Here is a 23,063-nt window from a genome sequence, read left to right as displayed (position 1 = left end):
CATGCTTATCTTGGTGGAGATAATTCCAAAAAAAGTAACTGTTGGAATTATGTAAACAATGATGTAATTGAAATTTGTGTATTGCTTCCTAATACAACCAATTTAAGATTTAATTTCTTTAAATTTTGTCTCATTATTTTGTAGACTCTTCTAAAATGTTTAATCTTGACCAGGATTTTTTTTTTTCTATTTCTTCTGGAGATCACTAAAATGGCTCTGATTTACTGAATACCACCAAGAGCCAGGAAAATTATATTAATCTTTGTCATTGTGTAGCTATACATAGTATTATTAGCATCAGCTTCAGGGCAAAGCTATTCTAGACTATTCTGGTTAATAGCATTTTATATAAAGTCAATATTATATAATTAGCACAACTGAGTAGGAGAGCTGGTTTCCTTGGCACAAAAATAGACTTTAGATTTGTTTGTTTGTTGTTTTCATTTTTGTTTTTGTCTGGGTTCTGGTCTCGCTCTATCACCCAGGCTGGAATGCAGTGGTGCAGTCATAGCTCACTGCAGCCTCAAACTCATTGCTTCAAAGGACACTGCCATCTCAGCCCCTGAGCAGCTGGGCCTACAGCACACCCACCATGCCTGGCTGAGTTGCTTGTTTGTTTGTTTTTTCTTTTTATAGAAAAAGGGGTCTCAGTATGTCGCCCAGTCTGGTTTCAAATTCCTGGACTCCAGTGATCTTTTCTCCTCAGCATCCCAAACTGCTGGGATTACAGGCATGAGCCACCATGCCCAGCCTACACTTTGTTTTCTTAATTTTAATTCACACAATACCTGTCTTAATGCTTCACCTGACAAAAGTCCTCCGAATTTACACTGAATTACATTGAACTAAAAACTAAGCCACAATTATGAAGTATAAAAGTGACTCTGAATCTAGTAATCAAGTCACATAATATTCTGACAAAATCGGCTAGAAAAGGACAAGAAGATGATCATACTGAATGTCGTAAAGTGACATTCTGCAGGAAAATAGTCACAAGAATAAAGGTGGCAATTTTTTGAGAATTGTTTTTGGGAGAAATGTAAATCTATTTTGAAAACATGACTAGTTCAGTTTAACAAAGGCAAAAGGAAATTGAATGTAATATGTAAAGATAATCATCTGTATAATTTGTGCCTGAATTTAATAAGTAAATGTGCTGATATGTTTGTATAAGATTATTTAATCAAATTCCAAAGTAAAAAATAAACAACAGCAAGCAATTACTGCATTTTTAAATTAAATACAATTAGGATCTCAACAATTTTTAAATTTTAAACATTGGAGGCAACCTAAAATGATATTTAGAATTGATTTTGACCTTTGTATATATTGTGTACAATGAAATTTTTATTATAGGTTTTGCTGATTTATCGTAATAGGCCAATATTTTCTTATATTTTATAAGTTATTTATTCAAACTAATAACTGATGAAAGATAATATTTTATTTTGCTTTTTTATCATCAGCATGCTTTAGCAGACAATGACTGTAAGACAAGAGAGAAACTGGTAACGTATTGTCCTCAAATAGATTTTTAGAGTCCAAATGTTTTTCACATGAAGGAGAGATTTCCTAAGCATCTGGAAATCTTATTTGGCATACTTTTTTTCTGCAATAATTTACAAGCTGTAACTGCTCTGGGTGAAAAACTTTCTTAATCATCATTACATGCTTTCTATCAGAAGTTCTAAAATCTTTGTTACCACTGATAATAAAATGATCCAGAAAAATAATTCAGAGTGCTGAAAGGGGCATAACCATTTATTTTTTTTAAAGAAAGGACCTTTTATTAACAAAATCAGAAGTCTCTTATACAAGGCTTACTTTTAATATTATATTGTACTTACAGAACTGTTTTAGCTTAATTATTTTTCAGAGTAAAAGTAAAATTGAATGGGTAAAATAAACCTACTTTGCAACCTAAAGAGTTTGGCAAATGTTTCAGAAGGCTTTCTAAAAGGCAAAATAAACTTTATAGTATTTAACATCAAATTGGGTTTTTTAATGGCAAATTCAAGGTTATTTAATTCTTCATTAAATCTGGATTTACATTTTTATGATCTTAGAGGCCGTAACTTATTTATGCTGAAGCATTCGTTTTCCTAAATTACAGCTCTGCTCTTTCAAGCATAACACTCTGAAAATGCATTTCTTAGTGTTACACTAAATGATGCCAACTGCGTTATCAATGCAAAGATTTGTTTTTATTATTACTGTAGTTATACCATCAAGTCTAGAAAGACTCTGAGCCATACATATCTGGTTCTTATATTGGTACATATATATCAGCTGTATTTGTATATGCATGGCACATTTCAGGAACATAAAATTGATGAACTTTCAAGCACAGAGGGCTCATATAATCCAATGTTATTTTGCAAATGCAGACCTGAAGAACCAGAAAGCAAAGATTATTTCCAAGTCATGTGCAGCTAGTGAGAGAAAGAAATAGAGGCCTGAGTTTCAAACTATAAGTCCAGTCCCTTTAGCTACAAAATGTATCACTTCCAATGACTGTCATTATATTTCTAGTAAAAATAAGATGTCACAGGTCTATAGCAGGGGTTACAAGTTTGTTGTTTTTTTCTTTTTAAGTTCCAGGCAGCAAAATTTTAGGCTTGGAAGACCATGCAAACTGTGTCACAAATACTCATGTCTCTAGTTATAGCATGAAAGGAGCCATAGACAGGGTGCAAAAAAGAAGTAGGTCTGTGTTCCAATAAAATTATGTAATATGATTTTCATTTAATATAATTTTCACATATCACAAAACAGTATTCTTTTGTTTTCTGTCAACCATTTGGAAATATAAAAACCATTATGAGTTTATGGAATGTAGAAAAATATTCTATGGTTAGATTTGACCTTTGAGTCTTAATTTGCCAAACTGTGGTACAGAACAATTGTTTCGAAGTTTTGAAGCATGCTGCCTATAACACACACACACAGACACACACACACACACACACACACACACACACACACATTTTTAAAGATAAAAAGATATTCCACACTGGAAAAGTTTTAGAATTTCCATTTATAGTTAGATTACCCTCTTAAATTACTAATTTTACTAATGTACATATCACGATATTAGTACATATAATTTATAAACAAAAATATATAGATTTAATAAAATTTGGCTCAATCATTTTTACCATCTGTGAGTTCCAATAAAAATATTTGGAGTTTACTGGTCCAGAGAACAGTGATCTGAAACGAATAGGGGAAGTTTAATAAGAATATGAATATAATCTTCGGAATTCTCTAATAGGTAAAATAGAATTAATTGTACTACCTCCACAAGGTTATGTCAACTAAATAAAATATTACAGGTAAAGTACTAATATGTTGCTCGAGATTTACTAGACAATAAAAAAATTGTATTATTATGTCTCACTTACCAATAGTTCCTGACTGAAGACTGGACATTCAACTGGATTTGACAAAGAAAACAACTAAATTAATCTTTAAGAGAATGCTGAATAATAATACAGCATCTCTACTGCACACTTTTATAGTGCTTTACAATTTTCAAAGCCCTATTGGTCGTATTTTGTTGTTTGATACATACCATAATTCTATGGGCCAGGCAGAGCCGAGATATTAAGAACAAGAAGATATTACTTCTATTTTATAAGAAAACAAAATAATTCCCAACTGAAAATGATGGCATCATTCCAGAACCAGGATTTTTAACTTCACTTATTAAGGGAAATGGTAAACTAAAATTAAATATTTGGCTTGTGATGAGCCACACACGATGAGAGGAATATTAACAGCATTTGTGATTCCAAATGTGAGAGTGTTTTGTTACCTAGTAACTTGAGAAATATTTGAGGGAACTGGGAACAATTGACCTAGATAAGTAAGGCTTTAGTGCAGGAAGGGTAACCCTCTAAAATTTTTTCAAAATTTGCCATGTGGAATTGAGAACAGATAGATTATTGTATTTTCCTAAGGGAGAACTGGAACCAATGGGAAAATAGCTTTTGACAAAATGCAAAGAAATATTTCTAAAAATAAAATAGTACAACTGTGAAATAGTCTAACCATAAAAGAGGTAGTTCCTTCAAAATCTGTAAAATTACTTGTTAAAGAGCAGATTCTCACAAAGTAAATTTGTATTGGATTTCTTTGATGACCCCTTGTATCCTTAAAATTCCATGATCTCAAACTCCATCCAGGTTGAAAACCATTATTGTTCTAAGTTAAGTAACTCAGGAATGGAAAATCAAATATCGAATGTTCTCTCTTAGTGAGGGCTTAGCTCTGAGGACACAAAGACATAAGAACGATACAATGAATTTTGGGGATTCAGGGAGAAGGTGGGAGGGGGTTGAGGGATAAAAGCCTACACATTGAGTACAGTGTACTCTGCTCGAGTGACAGGTGCACAAAATCTCAGAATGTACCACAAAAGAACTTACCCATATAACCAAAAAAACCCTGTTCAAAAAATTATTGAACTTTCTAAAAAAATATATAACTTTTGCTATAATGTAAATAATAATCATTTATTTTTTGTGATAAGTATTTTGCATAAATGAACTCAATTGAGCATCACAGCACCCCTTTTTACTGAGGAAGGAAAGGAAGCTTAGAGAGGTTGGATGACTTAACTTCTCACAAAGAGTAAATGTCAGAGCTTGGATTTGAACCCAAGAAGTTCAGCCCTAGCATCAACACTCATCCACATAAATCATTCGACCCACATATAATACTCGTTTAGTTGAATTTATCCTTTACAGATATGATCATATATAGTTTCCTACCATCACAAAATTATGCAATAATCTTAAAAAAGACAAATGAAATTACTTTTAGTTTTCAAGAATTTCAAATAAATAATCTTCATTTGATGTGAGGTAGAAAAATGGTCCAGTGTCCTTGACAGACAGACCCCAATGTATTAATGGCAAAGCCATGATTACTTTTAAAAAAAATTATTTATTATACTTTAAGTTCTGGGGTCCATGTGCAGATCATGCAGGTTTGTTACATAGGTATATACATGTCCTGGTGGTCGTTGGTTGTATCCATTGCCCTGTCATCTACATTAGGTGTTTCTTCTAATGCAGTCCCTCCCGAATCCCCCACCCCCTACTATTCCTCCCCTAGCCCCCCTACCCCCAGGCCCCGGTGTGTGATGTTCCTCCCTATGTCCATGTGTTCTCATTGTTCAACCCCCACTTTTGTGCCAACCTCATACCTCACAATTCAGATTGTTTTTCCTTTTTATGTTCTCTCACATATCCATTATTTTTTAATTTTCTTTTATACCTACCATTAAGACATTTATACTCCTTCAGATTCCCTTTCATTATGTCAATATTTGCATGTTTTTTTTATAGATGATACTCTTGACAATGAGAAAATATTGCTTTACCTGTTTTAGAAAAGATTTGATACATTTTCAGAATTTCATTTACATGGTTCATCATAGTTTCCCCACAGTGTACTATCTGACACTTACTGTTTTTGAGGGGTGAAGAATGAAATAATACAATGTGTAGGAATACTGTGTGAGGTCATTTGAGGTACTAAACCAGGATATTAAAGCAGTATTTCAAGAAGTTCAATGTAGAGACCTGTTGATCTGGAGAAAGTTTAAAATATTATAATGCCCAAATTTTCACATTCAGGTAAAAATTACCTTTGTATAAATCAAGGTAATAGTAATAACTTTCTAACTATGATTATTTAGAGTCTCTAGAATTTACATCAATATTCTCATTTTATTCACATATGTGCTCTGAGGGGTAATCCAAGTCATCTGCGAATCAGACTCAACAATTCTGTCTCTAAAATGAATTCTCAGCCTCTCCACTAGTGACTCTGCCCACACTCTGCATGTATGCTCCACCTGAAAGTAACCATCAACTCTCAACTCGAAGGCTTTCCACTCTGGCCTCTTTGTATTCTTGTCTCCCTGAGAGTCATTCTCTGCATGGACACCAAACACTACCTTTCCCGAAGCATACACCAGAACATGAAACTCTTTGCTTTAAACCTTGTGGAGTCCTATTGAACACAGGTTGACATTCTCACGTTTTCACCTGGGCTACAATGTGTTGCATGTACATAATCCTAACTTCCATTCTGCCCTTAACCTGATCTGCTCTCTCTTGAGGCCACTGTGTACTGGCTACAAGGCCACCACTCTTTCTCTTTCCCTCTCTTTCCAATCCTCAAGATCTAGTCCAAGCTTTAAAAAAAAAAAAAAAAAAAAAAAAAAAAAAAATTGTTTCTCCTGGTAAGTAATCTCTTCCAGAACTCTCTCTTGTCATTGAGGTTTCAGATTTAGTCTTACTCCCTGAAGACTACATCTAAGGTAGCTACACCCTCCTCCCACTCTCATCTTGTCACATATAATTTATAGATCTTACAGTGTTAATCACTTGCTGCAGTCATTTTATTGTTATATTGATGATTCCATTTCTGTACCTCAACCTTGTAAGAGTGGTCTCTATGTCTCTATGACACCAAAAGCTTTTCTCTAATTTGCTGTTGACTATTCAGTGTCCCGCAGAGAGTAGGTTCAAAATAGATTTTTGTTGAACTATTGAATCTTTTCAGTTACAAAACTCTCCACATTGATCTTCCTGAGATTGTAGAACAGACATAATTAGAGTACAGACACATCAAAATTGTTCTTCACCTAAAGCCTTACAGCCAGTGTGAGGTCAGTTTGAAAGGAGGACATGGTTGTCTGGATTTTGGATTTTTAGTTAAGATTTTTCATTAAACTACTCACTGTGTTCTTTATTAATTTGATCATTTAGACAGCATCTGTTAAAATCTCACAGTTAAAAAACAAAACTTTTTTTTGACCACTGCACTTGTTACACATGTGTAGTCTTCATAGGAACTTGTCTTCTCAAAAGAATTATGAGAGTTGAGCAAATGCTTCAGGATTTACTAAAGCAATAAACAGATTAACACTACTGGGGGGCATATGTCTGTACTACTGGGTTAAGGAAAATGCATAATTTGGAACTTGAACTGCCACTGCTGGGCAACACTGACTGGCTACTGCAGTTACACCTGGGCTTTCCTAATGGAAAAAAAGCTTGGATTTCCTAAAAGTTAATTCTAAAAATGGTGATAAATAATAAATTTACATTTGTGTATGGTATGAAAAGATACAATCAGTTTAGAAACTCAAGTAAATAATAATCAGTTCTGTGTTGATTAAGAGTAGCATAATCTTAACCTTATGTAAGATACTATGTCACTCTACAAATGATATTTAACAATCTCCATTTGTACTTTGGCTTCAGAATTGTTATAATTAGTAAATGCATACAGGAACACATGCATGCATAGATAGTTTTCTGTGCAAATGAGTGCTTAATAAGCTAATGATATGTTTAATTTATCATTTTAATTGGAAATTAGTGCAGATATATCACCTCAAAAATGACATTATACTACCATTAAAATGCTACGATTTGAAGCATGTAAGAATTATTTTAATAATATAACATTAAAAATCTGATGCAATAGAATTCTAAAATTGTAATTGAAGAATATCCTAAAGCAAAGCAACCAAATTTTTCCTATACATTTCATTTACCAGTTTGTATAGATTTAACAGATGAATAAATTGATGCAAATTTGAAATGTATACATAATTATTTGTGTTGGTTTTCTTTTGTTTTTGCTTTAGGAATTGCTATAAAACAAGAATCATCTTAAAAGTTGTAAGTTTTTATATCCCTTCTTCCATTTCTTCATTCCTGAAAGCTTTGTTGAATACCTATTGTATGTCTACCCCTGTCTGAAAGGATGCGAATAGAAAAAATATACAGTGCTCAGAAAAGGCTGACAGGCAAACTAGCCGATATAGAGCCAAATGATTACTATGACAATCCCGCTGTCCATAAATAGAAAATAAAGTTTGAGTTATATTTTATAGTGAAGAGAATCCCATTTGAGGATCCCTTTTGCACTCTCTCACCTAGTTTTCTTTCCTAGTAAGTAAGGCATTTGTCAGAAACATTATTAGGATCTATGGGCCTTTTCCTAGTCTATGTGATGCCTCCTTATCTTACAATCTCCAAGACTCATTTCAAGATCCTCTCAATCTTGATTCCGTTCTTGGCTTCCTAGAGTGGGCTGCTTGCCTCTCATTTATGCTCCCATAGTGTTCAGTATATATATGGAATTTAAAACACTGACTTATACTTGTGCGTTTCCAATTATGGCATCTGTTGACTCTTCGTCTAAATCTGAAAATGAGATTTTTTTCCCTCCTTTAACCTGATGGCTTTTACAGGAAGAAGACTGTGTATATATTATTTGCATTACCATAGTACCTGATACCAAGGGGTTTGTGTGGCCTGTATAGAAACCACCTGAACACCTAGATTAAGTCTGATCAATAGCATAATTTGTTTAAGTAAAGCACAGCCACAGCAGCTATTAATTCAAATTTTATGCAAATTATCTAAACCAGTGAGTCTGAGATTGTGATCTCTGTACCAATAGAATTAGTAGCATCTTAGAATCTTTTAAAAATGCAAGTGCTCGATTTCTAGAACCAATCCTACTGAATCAGAAATTCTAAATGTAGAGCTCAAAACCTGGGTGATTCTGATACCTACTAATGTTTGAAACTACTGACTTCAGCTAATAAGTATGAGCAATAATGTGTATAGCTAATCTACCATATTATACCCAAGTTATGTGCTTGGTTTTGGTATTTTTTTATGGACATGGACCCATGCATTTTAAAGAGACCAGTCCCAAATATCTTGCCCTTCTCCTTTCTCTGCTTTGATCTGCATGTAGAAAAGGAATCAGTACTGCTTGTAGAAATGAGATTGCGGTTTAAGCTAGAATAGAAATGTCCTTGTCTCCAAATTTGCTTATTACAGGATTCATATCATTCTAGGCTATAACAATAGTGTTTTGCTTTCAAAGAAGGAAACCTTAGACTTCATCCTCTTGCAGTTCTTGCTGAATTGCAATCTGTATCTTTGAATAAATTGCTAAAAGAAAAAAGAACTAACGTGAATTGAATTTGTACTGAGTGTGTATATATATATATAGTATCCTATTGCACATCTAAACAAATCAGTTGTCTAAGCAAAAGTTGATACTATCACAAATAAAAGCAATCAAAGCACAAAAGATAGCATGTATAAAATACTTGAAACATGGCTGCTACAAAGTGTCCAATGAATGTTAGCTGTTATTGTTACAAATCACTTAGACGTTTTAAAGATAATCTAAATTCATAGGAAAAGGTATGGACAAAAACTTTTCAAATGTAAATACCCCTCTAGCAAAAACACATTAGCAATACTTCACAATTTTTGACACTTCTGAACTCAAGAAAAAAAAGCTGCCTTTATTCAGTGCCCACTTAAATTAACCTTGCAAATTGACCTGCAACTGAAGCATGACAATGAGGATTATTGATTTGCATCTGGCATTGACAAAGGAAAAGATTTCAAATGTTATTCCTTTGGATGCTAGAATTTAACAGGTAGTTACATATTATATTGGGGGTAATACTTAAGTTTAGCTTCATCAACTCCTTCAACTACCTTTATTCTCAGGATAGCTTTACATAGAGAATTTCAATTCTCAGCTTGAAAATTCCAAGTGTATTTGAGGTGACAAATTTATCCAAATTCAACATTGTAGCTTAAATTTGTAAAAATTAAACAAAGTGTGTACGTCATCTAAAATTAAATAATTTTTTATCTCTGATTCATTTAAAATGTGTTTACATCCACTCTGAGGTAAGACAAAAATTAAGCTTTAATACTTTAACATAGTTTGCCTAAAGTAGAACCCTCTGTTTAAAATATATTCTTTAAAAATATTTCTTATGGACTGAATGGTTGTGTTCTCCAAACATGTGCAGGTTGAAATCCTAACCCACAATGTGATGATATTAGCGATGTGCCACCCAGATATTTGGGAAGCTCAGGTGAGAGTATCACTTGAGCCCCAGTGTTCAAGGCCAGCCTGGGCAACATGGGAAAACTCCATCTCTACAGAAAACTACAAAAATTACCTGGGCATTATGGTACACACCTGTAGTCTCAGCTATTCATGGTCTTAGGTGGGAGGATGACTTGAGCCCAGGAGGTCAAGGCTGCAGTAAGCTGTGATTGTGCCACTGCACTTTGGCCTGGATTACAGAGGGAGACCCTGAAACAAAGCATGGGACCTTTGGGGAGCGATTAGGCTGTGAACAGGGAGTCTTCATGAATAGGATTAGCACCCTCATGATAGGGATTCCAGAGCTCTCTAGCCCACTCTCAGCCATGTAAGCGATGAGAAACTTACATTCTACAACTCAGAAGAGGCTCTTCACTAGAATCCAAATATCCTGGCACCATGACCTTGGATTTCGAGTATCTAGAACTGTGAGAAATAATTTCCTGTTGTTTATATGTCCATGGTCTATGGTACATTATTATAGATGCCTAAAATGATTAAGACATTACATATGCTTCTCCATGAAACTGATGGACTATTCCAAAGTTAGAAACTATATTGAGGGTCTACCCTGGTTATATAGCTTACAACTTCTTGATTTGAAAGAGTTATTTGATATCTCTGAGGCTCATTTTTTAATATTTAAAAGGAATAATAGTAATAGCTACCTTACAGCACTGTTAGGAAGATTAGAAACAGTATATGGAGAACATTTAGCATAAAGCCCATAAAGTTTAATTATTCAATAAATGATAGTTTATTAAACCCTTTATTCAAATACCTATGGGTTATATATTATGGTAGGCTGTTTAAATTATATTCTGAATTTCGTGTCTGCTATAATTACAATAACAGAACAGGAAGTCTCAAAGCTTAACATTAGGGCTTTACCATTTTAATACATTTAAGCCATTTTAAATATTTTTATGTGAAAAACACCTCCACTTTTATGGCTATTTTCATCCCACTTTTAGGCATGGTTGTCATTTTAAAGAGAAATAAACATTAGGATAGTGTTTCTTGTAAGTCCTTTAGGATTTAATGCATTAATTATATCTAAATATTTTTCAACAATAACACAACACTCTTATTAAATAGACTTAATTGATAAACAGGGACCCTGTTATTACACCCAGGTATTCTTTTTTTTTTTTTCCCATTTATTTATTTTATTGCATTTTAGGTTTTGGGGTACATGTGAAGAACATGCAAAATTGTTGCATAGGAACACACGTGGCAGTGTGATTTGCTGCCTTCCTCCCCATCACCTACATCTGGCATTTCTCCCCTTGCTATCTCTCCCCAGCTTCCCACCCCCCACCGTCCCTCCCCTATCTCCCCCCAACTGACCCCAGTGTGTAGTGCTCCCCTCCCTGTGTCCATGTGTTCTCATTGTTCAACACCCGCCTATGAGTGAGAACATGCGGTGTTTGATCTTCTGCTCTTCTGTCAGTTTGCTGAGAATGATGGTTTCCAGGTTCATCCATGTCCCTACAAAGGACCCAAACTCATCGTTTTTGATGGCTGCATAATATTCCATGGTGTATATGTGCCACATTTTCCCTATCCAGTCTATCGTCGATGGGCATTTGGGTTGGTTCCAGGTCTTTGCTATTGTAAACAGTGCTGCAATGAACATTCGTGTACACGTGTCCTTATAGTAGAACGATTTGTAGTCCTTTGGATATATACCCAGTAATGGGATTGCTGGGTCAAATGGAATTTCTATTTCTAGGTCCTTGAGGAATCGCCACACTGTCTTCCACAATGGTTGAACTAATTTACACTCCCACCAACAGTGCAAAAGTGTTCCTATTTCTCCACATCCTCTCCAGCATCTGTTGTCTCCAGATTTTTTAATGATCGCCATTCTAACCGGCGTGAGATGGTATCTCAGTGTAGTTTTGATTTGCATTTCTCTGATGACCAGTGATGATGAGCATTTTTTCATATGTTTGTTGGCCTCACGTATGTCTTCTTTTGAGAAGTGTCTGTTCATATCCTTTGCCCACTTTTGAATGGGCTTGTTAGTTTTTTTCTTGTAAATCTGCTTTAGTTCTTTGTAAATTTTGGATATCAGCCCTTTGTCAGATGGGTAAACTGCAAAAATTTTTTCCCAATCTGTTGGTTGCCGATTCACTCTAATGATTGTTTCTTTTGCTGTGCAGAAGCTGTGGAGTTTGATTAGGTCCCATTTGTCTATTTTGGCTTTTGTTGTCAATGCTTTTGGAGTTTTGGTCATGAAGTCCTTGCCTACACCTACGTCCTGAATGGTTTTGCCTAGATTTTCTTCTAGGGTTTTTATGGTGTTAGGTCTTATGTTTAAGTCTTTAATCCATCTGGAGCTAATTTTAGTGTAAGGTGTCAGGAAGGGGTCCAGTTTCTGCTTTCTGCACATGGCTAGCCAGCTTTCCCAACACCATTTATTGAACAGGGAATCCTTTTCCCATTGCTTGTTTTTGTCTGGTTTGTCAAAGATCAGATGGTTGTACATATGTTGTGTTGCCTCCGAGACCTCTGTTCTGTTCCATTGGTCTATATCTCTGTTTTGGTACCAGTACCATGCTGTTTTGATTACTGTAGCCTTGTAGCATAGTTTGAAGTCTGGTAGTGTGATGCCCCCCGCTTTGTTCTTTTTGCTTAGAATTGACTTGGCTATGCGGGCTCTCTTTTGGTTCCATATGAAGTTTAAGGTGGTTTTTTCCAGTTCTGCGAAGAAGGTCATTGGTAGCTTGATGGGGATAGCATTGAATCTGTAAATTACTTTGGGCAGTATGGCCATTTTCACGATATTGATTCTTCCTAACCATGAACATGGGATGTTTCTCCATCTGTTTGTGTCCTCTCTTATTTCGTTGAGCAGTGGCTTGTAGTTCTCCTTGAAGAGGTCCTTTACATTCCTTGTTAGTTGTATTCCTAGGTATTTTATTCTCTTTGTGGCAATTGTGAATGGAAGTTTGTTCTTGATTTGGCTCTCTTTAAGTCTGTTACTGGTGTATAGGAATGCATGTGATTTTTGTACATTGATTTTGTATCCTGAGACTTTGCTGAACTTGCTTATCAGTTTCAGGAGGTTTGGGGCTGAGACGATGACACCCAGGTATTCTGCTAACCCAATGTTTCCAATTGAACAATGAAAAATTTCAGAAGTCTTTCAAGGCTATTTTAGCTCAATTTTTTTCAATATTATTGATAATACTGATCAACACATTGTCTTAAATATGTTTGAGCCCAGGAGTTCAGGTCTAGCCTGGGCAACATGCCAACATTCTCTCTCTACAAAATAAATAAATAAATAAATTAGCTGGGCATGGTAGTACACAACTGTAGTCACGGATACACAAGAGCTAAGGTGGGCAGATGACTTGAGCCCAAGAGGTCATGGCTGCAGTGAGCTGTATTAAATACATTGATCAATATTATCAGGGAGAGTACATTAAACCACATATTAGTTCAGACCTGTGCTGTTCAATGTGATACCACAAGCTACATTAGCCTATAAAACCCTGAAATGTAGCTACTCCAAATTGAAAAGTTCCAGAAATGTAAATTACACACTGGTTTTCAAAGACTTATAAAATGTTTCAAGCCTCTGTGGAAGATTGGGAAAGGAGTGAGGATCAAGAAAAATGACTTAATGGGTACAATGGACACTATTCAGGATATAGTTACACTAAAACCCAGAATTCACTATTACACAATTTATTCATGTAACAAAACTGCACTTGTGCCTTTTAAATTTGTAGAAATAAGTACACTGATTATATATTGAAATGATATTTTGTAAGTTTGTATATAATACAAATTAATTTATGTATTTCTTTTTACTCTCTAAAATGTGGCTATTTAGGCTGGACAAGGAAAATGTGGCACATATACACCATGGAATACTATGTAGTCATAAAAAAATAATGAGTTTGTGTCCTTTGTAAGGACATGGATGAATCTGGAAACCATCCTTGTCCGCAAACTGACACAAGAACAGAAAATCAAACACCACACATTCTCATCCATAAGTAGGTGTTGAACAATGAGAACACATGAACACAGGGAGGGAAGCATTGCACACTGGGGTCTGTTGGGGGGCCAAGAGAGCATCTGCGGGGCATTGGGGAGGGATAACATGGGGAGAAATGCCAGATGTAGGTGACGGGGGTATGGAGGCAGCAAACCGCATTGCCATGTGTGTACCTATGCAACAATCTTGCATGATCTGCACATGGACCCCAGAGCCTAAAGCACACACACAAAAAATCATTTTTTCATTTTATCTTGTAGGCAGTTGGAACCAGTATTAGTAGATTACTATGATGTGATTGATGAATTTTAGGTAATCAGTTTTGTAATGTTAAGCAAAATTTAATAAAATATGGAGTTATGGAAGCTAGGGAAGTGAGCAAAGAGACTACTACAAAATCTACATATAAGCTAATTATTAAAACAGGAAAATGAGGGTCAGATGGGAGAAGGCTATGAAAATAGGAAGAAAATTGATGTGATACTGCTTGAGAAAAACTTTAAAAGGAAGAGGGAGTCAGCTGGGTGTGGTGGCTCACACCTACAATCCCAACACTTTGGGAGGCCAACATGGGTGGATCACCAGGTCAGGAAATCGAGATTATCCTGGCTAACACAGTGAAACCCCATCTCTACTAAAAATATAAAAATTTAGTCAGGAGTGGTGGCACACACCTGTAGTCCCAGCTACTTGGGAGGCTGAGGGAGAAGATTGGCTTAAACCCAGTAGGCAAAGGTTGCAGTGAGTCAAGAACCGCCACTGCACTCCAGCATGTGCGAGAGAGCGAGACTCTGTCTCAAAAAAACAAAACATGAAAATCAAAAAAGAAAAAAAAAGAGGGAGTTTGGAAATATAAATAATATTTTTTGGCTTAAATTGGAGATTGGTGGCATCCTTAACAAAAATAAATGAATATAAATACATACACACATGTAGAGAAAGTGCCTTCTGGCCATTAGGGAATGGGGATCCTTATTTGTTCAATTCTCTGTAAAGAGAGGACTTAATCTATATGGAAAAAATATTTCTAATTCAATTGTAGAGACAGAAGACATTTTAGAAACTTGGGTCCTAAGTTGTTTTTGTATGTGAAAAAAAAATGTGTATGTTTTGAAGCATTTGGTTTTGCAACATGCAATGACAGTATGTGACTATTTTTCCCCTTGTTTTTTTCTTTAATATTCTGAAGTGATGACAATGACAATGTTTAATATCCTGAAATAATGGCAATGTGCTATGATCTAGAGGACAGCTGATGCCTTCTTGATAATCTTTATGGCCATTTATGTATTTAATTTCAGAGTGGCATAATCTTGCAAAGAATAATCAAAAAACAAACAAAAAAATAAGTAAAAGAGTAAAATGCTTAAAAGGTCCTAAGAAGTTCTCACCCCTTACGATTACATTACTTAATGCCATCTTCAACCTTTGTATCTAAGAACATAGAAACAACCAGAAAATAACTTCCCCTCACATCATCCACATATCTGCCTACCTATCATCCAACATAATTGAATGACTCTCCTATAATCAGATATGAAATTTTAATATTTCTCACTAAAGCTCCTCTTTACACCAGATAGCATTCCCTCTCTGGAAATACTCTGAAAATCATTCCCATTAAATATATGATTCAATCATATTTTTCCTATATTTTAAACAAAAATCTTGCTTCAAACCCGCATCCGTCTAGCTGCTGTCACTTTTAGCCAACCTCCTTAAAAGAGTAGTACATTGTTGTTTCTAAGTTATGTATTTCCATTCTTGAGCCTACTCCACTCAGAGTTTGCCCTACTTTTCTAACACATTTGCTGCATTCACGAAAACCAATGATCTCCTTTTTGCTAGGTTGCCTCAGCTTAGAGTTTATCTAAAGACTTGTCTCTGTCATCATTTTACTTGAAATACTTAGAAGACAATTCCTTTATACGTTGTTGCTTCCGAATCACCATGGGGTCAAAAATCCCTGTCCCTATTTGTGTGTAAAGTGTGTGTCAAGTACAGTTGTTCCACTGAATTTCAAGGGCAAGCTTGTTCCACTTGACTCTGGTTTTCTCCAGCACTCTCACAACTCTGTCTCGGACTTCTTTGTTAGCTCATTCTTTTACTCCAGGCTTTCAAAGCTTTGAGTGTTTCAGGTTCATTCCATGGATCTCTGCTCACTCTATCATTACTCTGTTGGTTATTTAATGTGGACTCACAATTGGAAATGTAGTCTATGTGTATGTTGGCAATTCCCAAAAGTATATCTTTTGCCTGAATCTCTCTTTAAAACTTCAGACTCTTGCGTCTAACTATCTGCTTGAAATCTGTACTTGCAGTCTGATAGATACTTTGAACCTAATATATATTAAAAAAAAAAAAAAGTGTTTCTTTTAATTTCCCTCCCTCTATTTTCTCATCTCAAAACTTGAAACTCCTTTCTCCTTTTCGCTGAGAAAAAAAAAAAAATCAAGGAGTCACCCTTAATTTCTCATTCCCAGTATTTTTGTTGTCCTTTATTTCCCATTCTCTCATACTGTATATTCTGTATGTCGGCTTAACCTTGAAAAGCAATCCAGAATGTGAATATTTTCTCTACTACCACCTCTGCTATTCTAATTAGTTTCACAGTAATCTCTTGCCTGGTTTATTTCATCAGTCTCCTAAATGGTCTTCTGCTTTCACCCTTACAGTTCAATATATCCTCAATACAGTTGTCTGGAATACCTAGTTTAACAAAAACTTTTTAATGCATTTATTTTTCTTGTAAAGATAGGATCACCCTTTGTGGCCCAGGCTAGTATTGAACTCCTGGCCTCAAGGGATCCTCCCATATCGGCCTTCTACAGTGCTGGGATTAGAGGTGTGAACCCCTGTACTTGGCCTAAAATATCTAGTTTAAGTGTGTGTCACTACTATTATCCTTCTGTTCAAAAAAACCACCCTGTAATTATTCATCATTCCCAGATTAGAAATCAAAGTTCTTACAATTATCAAAAGGGCCTATATGACAGCTTTCCATTTCATTTCTGTCCTCATTTTTATTCAAAGACATTTCGGTAAGAATTTTCTTAACCATCTACTCTTAAACTGCATTCTCCATCTCTATTATTTCCTATTCTTCTTTCCTGTTTAATTTTACCTTGCTCCTTAACATCTATCATTACCTAACACACTGCATACTTACTTTCTTGCCTTATGACAATCACCTCTACTGAAACATACTTTTTGAGGACAGGAATTTCATGTTTTCTGGGCTGCTCTGCTACAGAACCTAGAAAAGTGTATGCTGTAAAAGTAGGAATAACAACTCGTGCTGCACAGTGAGTAAGCGTTGAAAGAATAAACAGAATTTTTAGTCTTTGTATTAGCCCATTCTCCTACTGCTAATAAAGACATGCCCAAGACTGGATTATTTATAAAGGAAAGAGCCTTAATTGACTCACAGTTCAGCATGGCTGAGGAGGTCTCAGGAAACTTACAATCATGGCAGAATGAGAAGCAAACATGTCCTTCACATGTGGCAGCAAAGAGAAGTACTGAGCGAAAGCAGAAAAAGTCCATTAGAAAACCATTAGATCTTACGAAAACTCACTATCACGAGAACAGCATGAGGGTAACCTCCCCCATGATTCATTACCTCCCACCGGGTCTGTCCCATGACATATGGGGATTATGGGAACTACAGTTCAAGATGTGATTTGCATGGGGACACAGAAACCATGTCAGTCTTATATCAGATTTTTTATTGAAAATTCATACTTTTATTTTGAAAATTAAAAATAAAATATAAAATGTATATTTGAGGTGGGAGAAGAACAAAATCGAATTAAAGATGATATGGCTTCCTTTTCAATCTTTAAAGGAGGAAATCACAGAAGGACAATCTCTAGAGTGTCAGCCTAAAACCTGAACTTTAGGCTCTATCTCATTCTAATTTTGGGTCAAAAAAAGACAAAAGGAATAACATCTTTATAAATGATGCCTAAGCTGCTGAGTTTAACACAACTCTATACCCTCATGTATACCTTCATTTATCTTTATTGTTTGCCTCAAGTGTCTAGTTTTCTGAAGTACTTGAAATTGCTACTATATGATTCATGAATGCATATTGCAGATGATATAAAAATCTTTTAAAAATCATACTTATTCATCTCTTTCAACTGTGTATTAACTTAGCAACAGGTGAAATGAGTTTTCTCAGGGGCCTATTTCCCACCTATATATGAATTGAGTTGTCAGAATTTAGCAAAATAGGGCTAAAGGAGAGGATTGTTTCATTTACATAATGACCATAGGATTGTTTCTATCTCTTTGCACATAACTCATAATTGAAAGACCAGTATATATTTATTCTGTTGATGATGGGATCAGATATTAAGAAATGTTGGAATCTCACAGCCTTTTCTATTTGAACAACATAAGGAAGGGATTTTTAAAGTTTTAGAAGAGAACTTCTAAAAGCATTGAAGGGAATAATAACAATTTTCTTGTCTTCATACAGTAAATCCCTTTCTGTAGACAATTCATCAGTCTTAATCGTGCAAGGGATTTCACACTAAAAGTAGGGATGAAAGTTTGGGTAATAGGATGGGGCTTTTAAATCTGGGTCCTTGTTGGATTATCCATGGAGAAGGCATAAGCAGAATTGGGATATTTTTCTGCCAAATTTTTGAATCTCTCTAGAATGTTCTTAACTCTTTAAAATGATTTTTTTTTCAATGACCACATTTGAAATACACTGGAATTTTTAGAATATATCACAATTTTTAAAAGTTATGATTTTGGGGGGATGTAAATGTCAACATTGAGATAATAATGACTTACGTTTCATCTCTTATGCATGTACATAGGTGTATGTGTGCATGTTTACATTCATTTTAATATCTAATATGCTGAATTAGACTTAAAGAGGATAAAGCTTAAGGGCAAGTATCCTGTTATTTTTTTCATCCAAGTCATCCCAGTTATAAAAACATGTTAAACATGTAAGTGAATGAATGAATGGATGTAATTTTACAAACCCATGTTTGGTGAACCTCAGAACTGGTTGAGTTGTCAGTGTATCAACATGAATCTAAATTACTCCAACTTCAAGTTCAGAGAGACCTGAAGACATCTAAAAGTTACTTGATGGGTGGGTCCAAATTCCCCCAGTATAGGTCCACTTACATGAAGAAGCTTGGGGTAAGCATAGTATCTTATCTTGGAAGGAGGGTTATACTTTTCACTGTAACATCTTTTCATTCATGTATTTATTCAACAAATCATGCTTAAGCAATTATTATCTCTCAGTAGTTGCTCTGGGCTCTGGAATTGATCTCAAAATTTGATATTCCTTTGGGAAGACTGACAATGAGCATGTATACTAGTAAATAAATGACGTAATCCCTGGTGGGAATTCTTTCTTTGAAATAAGTAAAACAGACAAACAAATTGAAAAGGGTCATGATGTGGAGCTCTCCATCTAGATGTGGAGATCAGAAAACACCTCTTTCAGGAGGTCACAATTGACCTGAGAGCAGAATGCTGAGAAGGGTATTGCATTAGTCCAAGTGGGCAATGAAGATCGTTTGAACCTTCATTGTGTCAATGAAAACAGTGAGAAGTAGTTGGATTTGAGAAATATTTTGTAAATAAAGTTTACAGAACATACTGGTAACATTTACATTTTCCAAATCAAGCTTGGTGGGGCTGGAGTTTTGGGGGTGAGTGTTAGCGAAGGGCCAAGTTAACAAATATGTTTGGAATTTGATTTAATTATGTGAGGGGTAAGTTCAGTTACGGATAAATGGATCTGGAAGGAAGGTAAAGGGTCTCAGATGGTTATAGAGATCTGTATACATTTTGAGTTGTTTTTTTTTTTAAACCATAGGTTTAAGAGAGAATATCTATTGAGATAGTATGTATAAAGAACAGTTGGCTAGCTATGTAGTACTGGAGAATAGCAATATTTAAATATCAAGTAGGACTATAGCTTGTAGGTTTGCTATGCTAATTGAGTTAATGTATGTGAAACACTTTAACTGAATCTAGCGAATATACAGTATATGTTGCTGGTATTATTACTGGCAGCGGCATCTCTGGGGAAAAAAAAGCATACAGATAATAGAATATTAATGCTTTATTTTAGTTGTCTTCCTCAATCAGCTCTATAGATAATATGTCTATAGGACCTATAGCTCTATTAACCTGACAGAATGATTATAATATTACTAGTGGAGAAAATAGTTTTTTAAAATGAAAGAATTTCATTTCATTTTATGAAAATAACCAAACACATTTTATTTCTAAGTTTAAAATAATTTAAGTTAGAAATTCATAGTAATAAATGTACAATGGAATTTAAAATTCCACATTTTGGTTTCTTTAGATATACAATGTATTATATACTTTTTAATATTATGATATAAAATATTGCTTCGTACCTTATGGAATAGTTTAAGCCCTTCCTGGGATACCTCCTCACACCTCCCAGTTTACTAGCTTAGAAGAGGGTAAAATGTGAAGACAAGTCTTTTTGTTGATCCTAGTAAATTAGATATTTCTCAGCTACTGCTCACAACTAAATGAAAAGTTCCGTTAACAGTAGATAAAGATGTCAATGCCCAGTATTAATTCAACCATTATCAAAATGCTGTCTAGCTACAAAGCAAAGTAAATGAGGATGCCCTGATGGCTTGTTAGCCATTAGTCATGAAGCAAGCTTGGTGTATCAAATAAAGAATAAAGAAAATCAATACTGATATTTTTATCTGGAGGCTTCTGGACGCAAATGCAAATGGCAAAGAGAGAAAACCACAATGGATGTCACCGTACACTTGGGCAAGTGTTTCAAAGTTTGTTTTTTCATGCTAATGAAATTGATAACACTTACTAGTTATATTTGAAAATAAATTTAAGAAAATGAATTACAACCATTGTTTCATATAGCCTTCTTGAAATACAGTCTTACTTTTTAATTTTTTTTCTTTTAAAATTATTTTTAACTTAAAATTATTATATATATTTGGGGGGTATTTGTGTATTTTGATACATGCAGTGTGTAATGATCAAATCAGGATATTTAAGGATATACATCAACTCAAACACTTATCATTTTTTGGGGAACGTCTCAAATATTTTCTAGCTATTTTGAGATATACAATAAGTTATTAACTATAACCACCCTACTTACAGAAAGTAAGGAATGAATAAATAATCTCTGAAAAACTTAAAATTGCCATGTAAGAGTTGTATTGGATGGTAGAATAGAACAAGCTCACAGCACTTCAAGAAGTAGCCCTGGGCAGCTTCGGCTTCCATTCTCAGCTTTATTCTACTGCCAGTGATAAGTGAGGTGCGTTATTTGGCCGATCATATGGAGCTATGGAATATCAAAAGGACCAACATCCCAGGAGAGGAAAGTGAGGGTGCACACTTTCTTGCAGCATGATAAATAAGGTTCTTGCATACTAGCAGCTGCCACACAGATGAGCAGCTTTTAACAGAGTCAGGGTGCACAATATGAGCTGGACCCAGAACTAATCAGGTCTAATTAAGACAGACATGTTATGGTCCAGTAGTGTTGACAGGGTTGGGAGTCCTGTAGCTTTAAATGAGGCATGTTATAATCAGGATCTAATTGAAAATCTGGACATGATACAAAACCTTTACCCTTCAGGACCAAAGACAAGTCCTGTCTGGGTCCTGGTGTGCACTATATTAGATTGTGGATGCTCAATTAGACAGTCATAAAAAAATATTAAGCAAGTTCAACAACAGTTAAATATGGTTCAAAGAAGCACTATTTAAATTTAAATCAGTTTAGACATGACTCAGAGTTGTATCTAAATTTTAAATTTAGAATTTATCTTTATTATTACTATTATGTTGTGGTCATTATTATAGATAGCCAAAATAAAAAATTTGAGTTTTCTTGGCACAATCTGTTTCTTTAAATGTTTCTGCTATCTAGAATTTGAAACTGGTATGCTAATTTAAATAGTTGTCTAATAAATGTGTAAAAAGACATATTTCTCAATATACACTTAAAAATTATCTTTGTCCAATGCAGACTTCCACAAACTTCACTATTAGGACTGCCTTATTCATGGTGCTGAGTTTGTTTTTATTTTTTTAATTTTTTGAGGCACGGTCTCATTCTGTAACCCAAGCTGGAGTGCAGTGGTGCCATCATGGCTCATTACAGCTCAACCTTCTAGGCTAAAAACAACCCTCCCACTTCAGCCACCCAAGTAGCTGGAACTACAAACACATGCCAATATGCTTGGCTATTTTTTTTTTCATATTTTTTGTAGAGACGGGGTTTCATGGTGTTGACCAGACTGGTCTCGAACTCCTGAGCTCAAGCAATCTGCATACCTCGGCCTCCCAAAGCGCTTGAATTATAGCTGTGAGCCACTACATCCAACTTCACAGGGCTTACTTCTTAAAATTATTTAGTATGTGTATAGTATAACTCAGATTTTAAGTTTATTATAAGCATGTAGCTCTGAGATGCCCCCTTCATCCTTCCTGGCACACATACAGACACTTAACCAAGTAGATATGAATGTTCCCCCTTTACAAACCTTCGGGTGATTCTTAAACCACTGCTTACTAATTAATAACTGTAGCTTTTTTTTTTCCAATTTTTCATCGACTCTACCAACTTAGATTTGGAACAATGTCCCTATGACAAGTTTTAGCTGCATGTTCATCAGGAAATATCTCCTAGAGATATACCTCTTTGGATTTAAACATTGTTCTTCTCTAAAATGCAGTACAAACAGCTAACTTTAAATATTGTTCAATTCTTTTCCCTATTGAGGGTTGGGCATAGACCTGATTGCCATATAATACTTCTAGCGAAAAGTGCAGGATAGCATGGAATAGCTATGGAATTTCATTATTTTACCATCTTATCAATTTGCAATTTAATCCTGCAGAAGATAAGTCCAAGATGTTAAATATTAATAATAGATTCAGAGACAAATGTTAATAGCATGCTTACTCTTCCACCGCACTTCAGTTTCCTTTCATGACTCATTTTATCAGAGAGGACCTCCCAGAACACCACAATACCTTACCTGACCCCACTTTCTTCCTTTTTACGGAACTT

The 23,063-nt window shown here is 35.0% G+C and overlaps 1 protein-coding gene across 7 annotated transcripts in view; it reads left to right on the top strand.

The window, feature by feature from the left end:
- The window catches only part of ROBO1 (roundabout guidance receptor 1), a 1,106,753-nt gene that overhangs the window by 399,722 nt on the left and 683,968 nt on the right, over positions 1–23,063 (top strand). The window lies entirely within an intron of this gene.

The sequence above is a fragment of the Sapajus apella genome, unplaced genomic scaffold (genome assembly GCF_009761245.1).
Source record: "Sapajus apella isolate SASKATOON/1434 unplaced genomic scaffold, GSC_monkey_1.0 scaffold8, whole genome shotgun sequence".
NCBI classification, from domain to species: domain Eukaryota; kingdom Metazoa; phylum Chordata; class Mammalia; order Primates; family Cebidae; genus Sapajus; species Sapajus apella.
This window is presented reverse-complemented; position numbering and strand designations above follow the sequence as displayed.